Raw genomic sequence first — 11,908 nt, 5'->3', positions numbered from 1 at the left:
TTGTTCACATATTAAAGCCTCCCCTCCATAAAGTGATCTCTTGGAACTAGAATGGATTTGATCCTAGTAGGCAAATCTTGGATGTTGTTATCGCCATCCACTCAATAAATAAAAGTGAGAAATTGGGTATGATGGGTTTCTTGGGGTTTTTATTTATTGTTCTAAGGAAATACAAGTTTAGGGGTAAATTGCTCCAATTGTTTCAAGAATGTGTCATCGCCCCAAAATTCCATGTTATGGTCAATGATAGCCCTATAAAAATTTCAACAATGGGAGAGGGTTTAAGGCAAGGGGATCTCGTCTCTCCCTACCTCTTCATTATGGTGGATGAGGTTATAGGAAGAAACATTAACAAGTTAGTTGCCTCTCAAGAGTTGAATGGTTTCAAATCTACCTCCTTAAACCCCTCACCTTACCAGTAGTTTATCAATGATTCTATCTTTTTGGGGACTTCTCATGAAACCAATGAATTGGAAAGGAATGCTTAATTAGTATGTTGTTGCATTTGGTTAACATATAAATTACAAGGAAAGTGTGCTATACTTCATATATACTAGATAGGATCTCTTGGAAAATAAGATTGTTAAATTTTTGGTATGTGTTAAAGAAAGCTTATTTATTACTTATGTAGGGCTTCCTCTTTCTATCAAAAAGATTCACCCTAAGTAATAATATGGTATTCTAGAAAGAATTCAAAATAAAATCAGCTAGATGGATAGCTAAATTGTTAAGTTAGGTTGGTAAGTTCTAACTTGTTAAGGATTCTCTTCAAAAAACTAAAGTATATTTTTAATCCCTCTTCAATATCCCTAAAAGTATGGTTGAGAAAATAGAGAAATTTCAAAATAAATTCCTCTAAATAGGCACAAAAGAAAAACAAACTCTACCATTGATCAGTTGGGATATAGTATGTAAAAAAAATAAAAAATGGTGGTGTGGGCCTCAAGAGCATTCAAATTTCAAGGCTAAAAAGAGATTTATAATTTCTTTGGGATTTTCTTAGAAGGATGCTCAATAAAAGATAGCCACAAAAAAAAAGAGAGAAAAATCTATGTGACTACATCAAGGTTATCAATGTTATGGAGGACTTCCAAATTTACCTCTGTTATTTCAACTTTTTGTTCACCTTTTAAAGGATGAGATCATTTAGACCAACAACTCTATAAGAAACTATTCTATATTGCTTCTAGTTATAATCTAATGCTTAGCCTCCCAAGAGTTAATCTTGACTAGAGATCTGTTTGAAACCAAATGATACTACCTAAAATTACTTCTTTTTTTCTATTGAATAGTAAATCATAATAAGATTCTCACTCAAGATAACCTTCTAAAAAGAGGTTTTCAATTCCCTAAGAGGTGTCCCTTGTTTCTTGCCCATGAAGACTATGTTGACCATCTATTCATCCAGTACAATTTCTCAAGGGACATTTAGGAAGACATTTTTGTTGTTTAAAATCAAATGGGTATGCTTGAGGATCTAATGTCATTTATGGATTTCTAAAATAATAATGCTTCCTTTCAACATCTATTAATTAAGGAGACCTAGCAACAAACTTTCCCCCATGTCACTTGGGGAGTTTGAAATGAAAAAATAATATTTTTTTAGAAACATGAATGCCTTCCACATTGTTTTCTCTTCAATCACAGAAAACTATCACATAGAACCCCATAAAAGCCCCTTTCTGATGTAGGAAATAAAAACAAGCTAGAACTAAGGTATACATAACGACTTGCATAATGTGTATTTCAAAAAGTACCTACTTAGGAAACACAACAAGTGGAAAATCCCCCAAGGCAAATCAGTCAAACTTAACTTCAATGGTTGTTTGAAAGGAAAACTTGGTCTAACTGGATTAGAAGGAATATTTAGAGAAAAAAATGGTAAACTAATTGAAATTTATCCTCATTGCATCAAAATAAAAACATGCAATGAAGCATAGGCTATTGCTGCTTAGTGGGGATTTAAAAAGTCATTAAGGATAGCATTTAATATCTTCAAATTGAGGGTGATTCCAAAAAAAACTATTGACTTAATCAATAATATTGTTTTCCCATCATGGAAGATCAATGACTATATATGAGAAATTAAATCCATTATAAAAATACTCAAAAAATTTAAAGCTAACCGCATCTACTAGGATGCTAACACGGTGGTGGATAGTCTTGTGAATGAGGGTCATAAAATCAACTCAGGTTAATTAGACATTTGTTATTAAGTTGCCAAACTTAGTCATTGCTACTATCACCAAAGAAGGTTTAGATAATCATCTTTAGCAAATATTTTTATGATTTTATGTTGGGGCTTAGTATGCTTTAGAAATAAGTGATAATCTTAAAGATGTAGTATAATGATTACTATAGCAAGCATTTGATGAACTCTTTGTGTGGGAGTCTTAAAACCAAATGCATGTGGCTTAATTATGAAATTGATTGTGCCATTTATGTTACACATGAAAGAGATGTTCACATGATGATTTCTTGAAGTATTATCCTTAGGACTCACTCATGACTCAATGTGTTATATCATTCTATCCCACAATGTGGTGGTATCGGTTTTAAGGAGAGTGTCATTTTCAATGCCTTAGTTCATTTCCTTTACACTCCTTTCCTCTGCCATCAACTTCTCTCTCTGCACCTATAGTTTTCTTAGCCTTTACACGCTTTTTCATAGTATAATGGTAGGCCAAAGAGTTCATGTAAGTATAATGGTAGGCCAAAGAGTTCATGTAAATACTTCTTCATGTGGAAATTTTTAGAAGAACAAAACAATGTAGGAAATATTCACAAAAGGGTAGGTTGTCTCATATTTATTTATAATATAGAGGCATGGCACATGATTCTCACTAACCAATTTGTTAAGTCTTGTAATATGAGCAAGGTGCCAATGGGGATTAAGATTCATAATCTTTGAAGAGTTAACTATTCAATTCATGAGGGTTAGTTATGAAGGTCAAAATATCACAAAGATGAGAAAAAGAAAGGACTTTAGGTTCATTGATGTTTTCCTTGAAGATGGAGAGAAGGTCATCAAACACCAAAATGGCTAAAATAGATTAGCATTGTCTCTCCCTAAAATGAGGTAAGCTATCACCTAATAAAGTACTTTAATTTATAAGGAGGATTCTCAACAATTCAAAGTTGCCAGTTTCCCTTATTAGACCATTTAAGACATCAAAGGCTTGTGAGTTTTCCTTACTTTCTTATTTCTTCTTTATAGTAGTGCATTAATAATAATGCACATTCCCTTTTGCATCAAGGTCTTGTTCTCTACATATATTAGTATAAACTCAACATCACCCATTTGCTTCTTTATTATAGGGTCATTAATTGGCCTAATGTAGCTAATAGTAACAATTAGGACAAATGGGCTCGTTAATGGGCTTTCTAGGGTTAATCCTAAATAAAAGTAGAGACACAATATTAAATGGAATCCCCCAGATAAAGATTGGGTTAAGGTGAATTTTGATGGAGTGACAAGGAGTAACCCGAGTCAATCAAGTGTAGGATGTGCAACAAAAAATCATGAGAGCACGATCCTGGCAAAGTGTGGACATGGCCTCAGAGTCACAACCAATAACTTAGCAAAAGCTAATGCATCCCTGTTGGCTCTCCAAATAGCAAAAAGGCTCAGGGTGAGAAATTGCAATTGCAGGGCGATTCAAAAACAATAACATAGGCGATTTCGAAAGGGGAGGCAACCCATTGGCAAATTGATAAGATTATTCAGATCATCATTAAACTATTAAATGATTTCCCACAATTCAAAGTGTCTCATATGGTGAGAGAAGTGTGTGGGAGAAAAAGTGACACTAAGCAAACATGCCCTAATCTCACTTTCAACCACACACTTGTGGAATACGAAAGAGCCTAGAGGTATCACACAATTGGCTACTTCTTCTTGTGGAAGAGAGAGCCACGGGCTACCTATTAGGATTTCTATTCCTTTGTTGTAATTGAAAGATAAAATAATGCAAGTTCAATCCCTAACCCCAAAGTGCAAGTATGAACTAATAACAAGATTGCAGAATTGAACTTAAACAATGGAAAGCGGAAAGCTGTAAACACAAGGACAAGACAAGAATGTAAATGCGTACCCGGTGTTAAAATCTGAGTGAAAATGTTCGAGACGGGGGCGCGGGCGCCACTGTCCTGATTCTGCCCCTGAAACTGCTCCGGAAACTGCTATTTTGCAAAGTTGTCAAAAATGCTGAAAACTACTGTCAGAAGGACCAGGGCGCCCAGCGCCCCTGTCCCAGGGACTAGGGCGCCCAGCGTCCCTGTCCTGGCAGGACCAGGGCGCCCCACGCCCCTGTCCTGGTCTTTTGCTCTGAGATTTGGTGTGAAGTTCGATCTTCATCTGCTTCTTCCGGATCTGTAACTTGCGGCGTCATCCGAATTCCGAAACCTGCACTTATATCTGAAAAGGTGTGGTGGGCGGCTATATAGGGTTTTGCCTTAGTCAAACCCCCGCTTCGGTGATTTCCACCTCCACGAATAGCCAAGTTGTATTGTAAAATGTATTGTGTGTGCAGACCTAGTGTGTGTGCAAGGTCCTTAAATGCAAGAAAGCAAACTAGAGCAACCTAGAAAGTAAACCCTAATTGCTTGTAAATGATAATGTAAATGCTCTAAATCAAGATGCAAAGTGATCTAAAGCATGAATAAAGGATATATTGAAGCTTATGCAAAGACATGAAAACAACATGAAATCATACCCAACCCTCAAGGGAGGAGTACAAGCCAATCTTCAGTCGGTAATCTCCTATTGTTCTTCAATGTCTCCCAAGCCCTAAATGAATGAAATTGATGAATGCTTGATGGTTGGATGTTGAATGTTATTGAAGTCTTCAAAGATCTGCTCTTTCGCTGCATAGAAGGTCCTCCAAAGCCAAAATTCCGATCCTTTCAAATGAAGAAAGAGAGCTCTTATATATGAAACCCTAGGTCTTAATTTCAACTTTTGGCCGACCTAGAGATTGAATCTCCCGCCAATTTCTTGGGGTTAAGCTTTATTTTATGATTGGATCGTACTCCTAAAATTTCGGGAAAAATGTCCGGGACCATGTGCACGCGGGGCGCCATGGTCCCGACAACTTTTCACCAAATTTTCAGGGCCATCGGATATGATGATTTTAGAGAGAATCCCGAAGTTACAGCTGATTTCGAGATGTTTTGACCCCTGAAATCAAGCCCCCAAGCTCAGAATAGGACCTAATTAGGGTTTTTGATTAAATGATGTATTGGAGGAATAAAATGAAAGGGGCACACTTTAATGAAAGGGGCCCAACTTTATGATATGGGAGATGATAAAATAGAACCGTAGACCTAATTAATTTAATTAATTAAGTGCTAAAGGGGAAATGCAATGCAAAATGCAAAATGCGCTAAGGCGGGTGCTAAACTAGGTGTGAAATTGTACCACCCTAGCAAGTGCGTACAATTTATGACGCTACAAGAAGTAAATTAGGAAGCAAATGCATAAGAAAAGGAAGTTGTGGAATATCAACAAGGTGAGATTAAGTGGAATAAGGTGGGAATGATGATAGCGGAGCAGAGCTAAGCCGAGGAGAGGATTCAGAACTCATTTAAGACAATAATGTAAGGAGAGAAGTACACTACTCTCAAGCATGGGAACTTGAAGCAAGCAATTAGGATTGGTGTGTGGATGAGGTAGTAGGACAAGGAATGATGAGTCATGCATCAATATTAGAGATGATTGGCGACAGTTAGCGGTGGCAGATTGAAATTGACATGATCTGAGATCAATGAATTTGCAAATCAAAAAATCTCCATCTTGGAGTAGAATCTGTATGCTTGGATATGTTTCCAAATTTACGAGCCATTGCCAAGTTGGAAGGGGCATTTAAGACGCAGGATGATCGAATGTAGATTTTAAACCACAAGACATGACCTGGCATACTCATTGTTTTTGGTGTCTCGATGAAGCCAAAGGTGGAATGAGAAAGCAAAGTTGGAAGAATGGAGGCAAATTTCTCATTGTAGATAAGCAAACAATAGGTGGCATTTTTGATGCAAGAGCATCCCCGGTTCATAGAAATATTGCATCAACCAAAAACATTTTCTTTCTATTTTGCTTTTTGTTTGTAGTTTTAGCATTTCTTTCTTTGTGTCTCGGTTTTGGCTCACTGGATCCTGTGGAGTTGGATTATACTTGTAGACTTGATCATCTTTCTTATTTCCAAACCGCATCACATTTGGATCATTTTCTAACAAGTTATCACTATCGATTTCCTTGACAGTTTCCTGTTACCGGTTGATAGTTTCTTGTTACTGGTTGCCTGGACCTATTTTGGTGATCTACCAAAACCCCTTCCGAAGCTTGTGGAGCCTTGGGAATTGATTACGTTGTTCCTTGGCATGTGGTTGACCTTTTCCCACGATCTACACTTCATCCTTTGGACTTTCTAGAGAAATCTCTTTGCGGTCGGCACTTCATCCTTTGGACTTTCTAGAGAAATCTCTTTGCGGAGGCCGACCTTGTTGATTTTACACGTTAGGTCTTGTTCTTCGGGTTTTGATCCCTTTTTTGGCCGACCGGATCCCCTTGGATCGTATATATAATTATAATTGTGCATTAGAATGTATCAATCAAAGAATCAAGTAGCTAGACTGAGTGTAGAAGATAGATCTTAAGATTCAAGGTCTCGATTGTGACCTATTCTGTATTTTGAGCATGTTGTAGTAGGCCTATGAGCTAGTTTTTGTAACCTGGTTGTTATTGGTTGGTTGTAATTTATTTCATGTTATAATACGATCTGTTATGCATTGCCTCCATCATATATTTGTGTTTCCATTGTGTTTACTCTTGCTGACCAATCCAGATTGATCTCTTTGATATCCCTCCTAACCAGTGACTACTTCAAGGGGTATTAGAGCGAGTTTTTGTTCTAGAGGTTACGTGTCCTGAGATTTTTGTTGTAGGGTGGTGGATTGTGGATCTGACTTGCAGCTGCAGAGGACCGGCGTGAACGATGATGCGAAGAGGAACTAGGAATGGTGGAGCACATGGGAATGTAGACCCTATTGTGATGGAAATGTTGAGAGGTATAGCAGCCCGGTTGGAAGTCATGGAGATAGCCTACAGAAGAGCCCAACATATTGAATATGTAAGTGAAGATGAAGGAGAAGAAGCCCCGACAAATCAAGTAAACCCACCGACGGTTGATCCGGATGAGGAAAGGTTTTTTAGGGTTTTGAGTAGGGCAAATACTAAACCTCATTTTACCCCACTGGAATATGATGGGAAGTTGGATTCAGATGAATTGATGGATTGGATCTCAGAGATGGAGAAGTATTTTGATTTTCAAAACACTACAGAAGAAAGGAAGGTCTGGTTGAAAGGTCATGCATCTCTTTGGTGGGAGCATTTGCAAGTTGACAAACAGAGAAGAGGTAAAGAGAAGATTAAGACATGGGATTAGATGATTGCTAAGTTGAAATCAAAATTTATGCCAGCTGATTATCAAGTAAATCTATTTCAGAAGTTATAGAATTTGAGACAGAAGGAATCTAGTGTGAAGTAATACATCGAAGCATTTTACAAGTTGAACATCAGATTTGGACATGTTAATGATGAAGTTGAACAATTTGCAAGATATTTGAATGGATTACAAGTGTCTATGCAAGATGAACTCAATTCGATCAAATTAGAGAGTGTTGAAGTGGCTTACCAATAAGCCCTAAAGGCGGAAGAGAAGCTAAACAAAAGACATGAGTAGAGGTAGAGAGGCAGAGGTGGAAGGTTTACCGGAGGAATATTTTAAGGTGGAAGAGGATATACCAGAGGTAGAGGAACCTATACAGATCAGGACAAGGACAAGCAAGTGAACAAAGAAGGTAATTCATACTAGAAAGATGATAGAAATTTCTATCGGAGGAGAGAATCGGATGGCTACCAAAATGAGAATTTTGGGAGACAAGACAAGAGAACATTTAGAGGAACTTGCTATAAGTGTGAAGGAGAAGGACATCGTGCTTTCGAGTGTAAGAAGATAGAGAATACTGGAAGAGCGACAGTGGTAGAAGAAAACCCCACTAGATCAGACAATAAACTGAAAGATGGAGAACTATTGATGATGTGGAGAGCTTTGTGTCATACTGGAGGAGATGAAGAGCCCTTGTAGAGGAAGAATTTGTTCAAGACCAGATGTAAGGTATCTGGTAAGTGTTGTAAAGTTGTTATTGATAGTGGTAGTTCAGATAATCTTGTTTCAGAAGAGAAAGTGAATAAGTTGAATTTGGAGAGATTGAAACACCCTAAAACTTATCAGATAGCATGGATTCAGGATGAGCATAAGTTGTTAGTAAGTGAACAATGTTTGGTGAAATTGAAAATTGGGAATTATCATGATGAAGTCTTGTGTGATATTATGTGTATGGATATTTATCATCTTTTGCTGGGTAGACCTTGGTAGTTTGATAGATAGGCAGTACATGATGGGAGGAAGAATGCATACACTATTGTAGCCAATGGGATGAAGCAAACCTTGTTATCTTTGGAGGAACCTTTGAAGAATGAAGTATGTACGAATGCTAGAATTTTTTTGGTAGATGGAAGGAAATTCCTGGATGGATTGAGACATGAGAATATGTGGTTTGCCTTAATTCCTAAGAAGACAAAATCTGGAGCATGAGGAGGAACAACCAGAAGAGATAAAATATTTGCTGACAGAATATGAAGACATTATTTAAGATAATGTATCTAATGGATTGCCACCTATGAGAAGTATCAGTCATTGCATGGACTTGGTTCCTGGAGCTAGTTTGCCTAACAAAGTTGCACATCAGATGACATCGACAGAGAATGAGGAACTGAATAAACAAGTGCAGGAGTTGTTGAAGAAAGGTTTGATCAGGGAAAGTCTGAGCCCTTGTGCAGTACCAACAGTGTTAGCACCTAAGAAGAATGGAGAGTGGAGAATGTGTACTAATTCAAGAGCAATAAACAAGATCACAGTGAAATATCATTTTCCTTTTCCTAGGATGGATGACATAATGGACTATTTGAGTGGATCCAAATACTTTACAAAGATAGATTTGAAGAGTGGATATCATTGGATCAAGATCAGAGAAGGAGGTGAGTGGAAGACAACATTCAAGACAAATGAAGTACTGTATGAATGGTTGGTGATGCCTTTTGGGTTAACTAATGCATCAAGTACCTTCATGAGGCTGATGAATGAGGTATTGAACAAATTCTTGGGTAAGCTTGTTATTGTATATTTGGATGACATTATGTTTTTGAGTAAGACAAAAGAGGAACATTTGTTGTAGTTGAGACAAGTTTTGCAGAGGTTGAGAGAAGAAAAGTTGTTGATCAATATTAAGAAGTGTACTTTCATGAAGGATGGGTTAGTCTATTTGGGATTTGTGGTATCTAAGGATGGTTTGAAGATGGACCTTGAGAAAGTAAAAGCAATTGTTGAGTGGCCTACACCAGAAAGCATTGGATAGGTAAGATCATTTCATGGGTTAACTAGTTTCTATTGGAAATTCATCAAAAATTCCAGTTCAATTTGTAAACCTATGACTGAGATCATGAGGGGAGATCAAAAGGAATTCAAATGGACCACCAGAGAAAACAAAATTTTTGAACTATTGAAGCAGAAAGTGACTGAGTAGCTTGTGTTAGCTTTACCAAATTTCAATAAAGTATTTCAAGTGGATTGTGGTGCAAGTGGAACAACAATAGGAGAATTATTGAGTCAGGAAGGGAGGGCAGTAGCTTATTTCAGTGAGAAATTGAATTATGAGTAGCATTGATGAGTGAGCAGTACTTTTGGCCCCAGATTTATAAGGATATTAAGAAATATGTGTTAGGCCCAATATGGAAAGCTAATGTGCTGAGAGGGGAGGGGTGAATCAGTACTTCAAAACTTTTCTTCAACAACAACTTTACTATTATGCATAAACTGAATAGTGCAGTAACATAATATAAAGATAAAACAAATAGATAACAATCATACATGATTCACTCCATAAAACATATATTTTGGCTACACAAAAACTCTTGGTTAGAGAAAAAAACTACGGTGGGGATGACACCCACAACTTCACTACTGCAATAATAAAGGTTGCTCGGTTAGAGCTACATGTTTAGCTATTTCTGATAGCTTACCCTGTTAGGAGTAACAAGATTTGTTAGATCTACCTTGCTAAAGGATGCACCTGGTTAGAGGCTTTACAATTTATAGACTTGATTAGAGTCTTTTACCCTGTTAAAGGTTTCTCTTACAACTTCAAAATATTACAATAAAATCATTACAAATATCTGCAACCTTACATCTGGAATGTTATAGCAGATTCTATGTTCTCAGAATAAGATTACCTTGCTTATAGCATACCAGTGTAACCCATATAGTAACTCGGTAAACCCTTATGTTTACTCTATTCTTTGACTGTTCTCTGAAATCCTTCTCGGTGACCTCTGTGTCTCTGTAACAGTCATAACACTTAGTGCTTTCACATGTCTTGCTTCATATATTTCTATATCTTCCTTTCTATCATGCTACATGTATGTTTCTAATCTTAATCCATGTTGTATAAATAGATCTCTTATGTTGGTGATCCATTAATTGCTTCAATCTTACAAACATGATTTATCAAATGAATAACCATGCAAAATATTTCATTGGTTAGATGACCTCAAAATCATACACAATCTTTAAGTGCAATTTCCAATGTGATAACAGTTCTATGTACCTCGATCTTGTAACGTGTTTTCATATGTATGTCCAGGTTCAATTAATCTAGTAATACGTTTCACTCGGTGTGTCATCTTTGCTACTCGGTAGACATGGAATGATACTCGGTAGACAACTCGGTGTATACTACACTCTGAGACTACTTTCGTCTATAACCGACTGGACTGCTCATACCAACTAAATATCTCGGTAGAGATAACTGACTAGAGTATATAGAATAACTTTGAACACAAAACTAATGGCAACTTGATAAGAAGTAACAATATGTGCAAAGTTGTAGAGTTTGTCAAGTTGCAAAGGGTAGTAGTCAGAATGTGGGATTGTATAAACCTTTGACAGTACTGGTAAGACCTTGGGAGGATATAAGCATGGATTTTGTACTTGGATTGCCTAAAACACTGAGAGGGAATGATTATATATTGGTGGTAGTGGATAGATTCTAGAAGATGGCTCATTTCATACCTTGTAAGAAGACATCAGATGCATTACATGTAGTAGACCTATTTTTCAAGGAAGTGGTGAGATTGCATGGATTGCCTAAGAGCATAGTTTCAGACAATACTACTAAGTTTGTTGGCTATTTTTGGAGAACACTTTGGAAGAAGATGAAGACAGATTTGAAGTTCAGTTCTACTTTTCACCCACAGACTGATGGATAGACATAAGTAGTTAATCAGAGCTAGGGAAATTTGTTGAGATGTTTAGTTGGAGATAAAACTGGAAATTGGGATTTGATCCTTGCACAAGAAGAGTTTGCCTACAACAATTCTATAAATAGGAGTACGGGAAGAACACCCTTTGATATTGTTACTAGAGTGCATCCTAGAGGTATATCAGAATTAATGGATATTAGCAGTGAAGATCGGAGAAGTTTAGAAGCAGAAGACTTTGCAGATCACATGATAGCCTTGCATATTCAAGTTAAGAAGCATTTGGAAGACATGAACAACAAGTATAAGGAGAAGGAAGATGAGAAGAGGAGACATAAGGAATTTAAAGTTGGCAATGAAGTGATGGTATATCTGAGAAAAGAAAGATTCCCGGTTGGAACTTATAACAAATTGCAAATGAAAAAGTTTGGACCTTGCAGGATTTTGAGGAATTTCAGTTCTGGAAATGCATATGAAGTGGAGTTATCAGATAGTTTGAGTATTTCACCTATGTTTAACATTGCAGATCTTCAT

This window comes from Cryptomeria japonica, chromosome 3, assembly GCF_030272615.1.
Source record: "Cryptomeria japonica chromosome 3, Sugi_1.0, whole genome shotgun sequence".
NCBI lineage: Eukaryota > Viridiplantae > Streptophyta > Pinopsida > Cupressales > Cupressaceae > Cryptomeria > Cryptomeria japonica.
Note: the sequence above shows the minus strand (reverse complement) of the source record.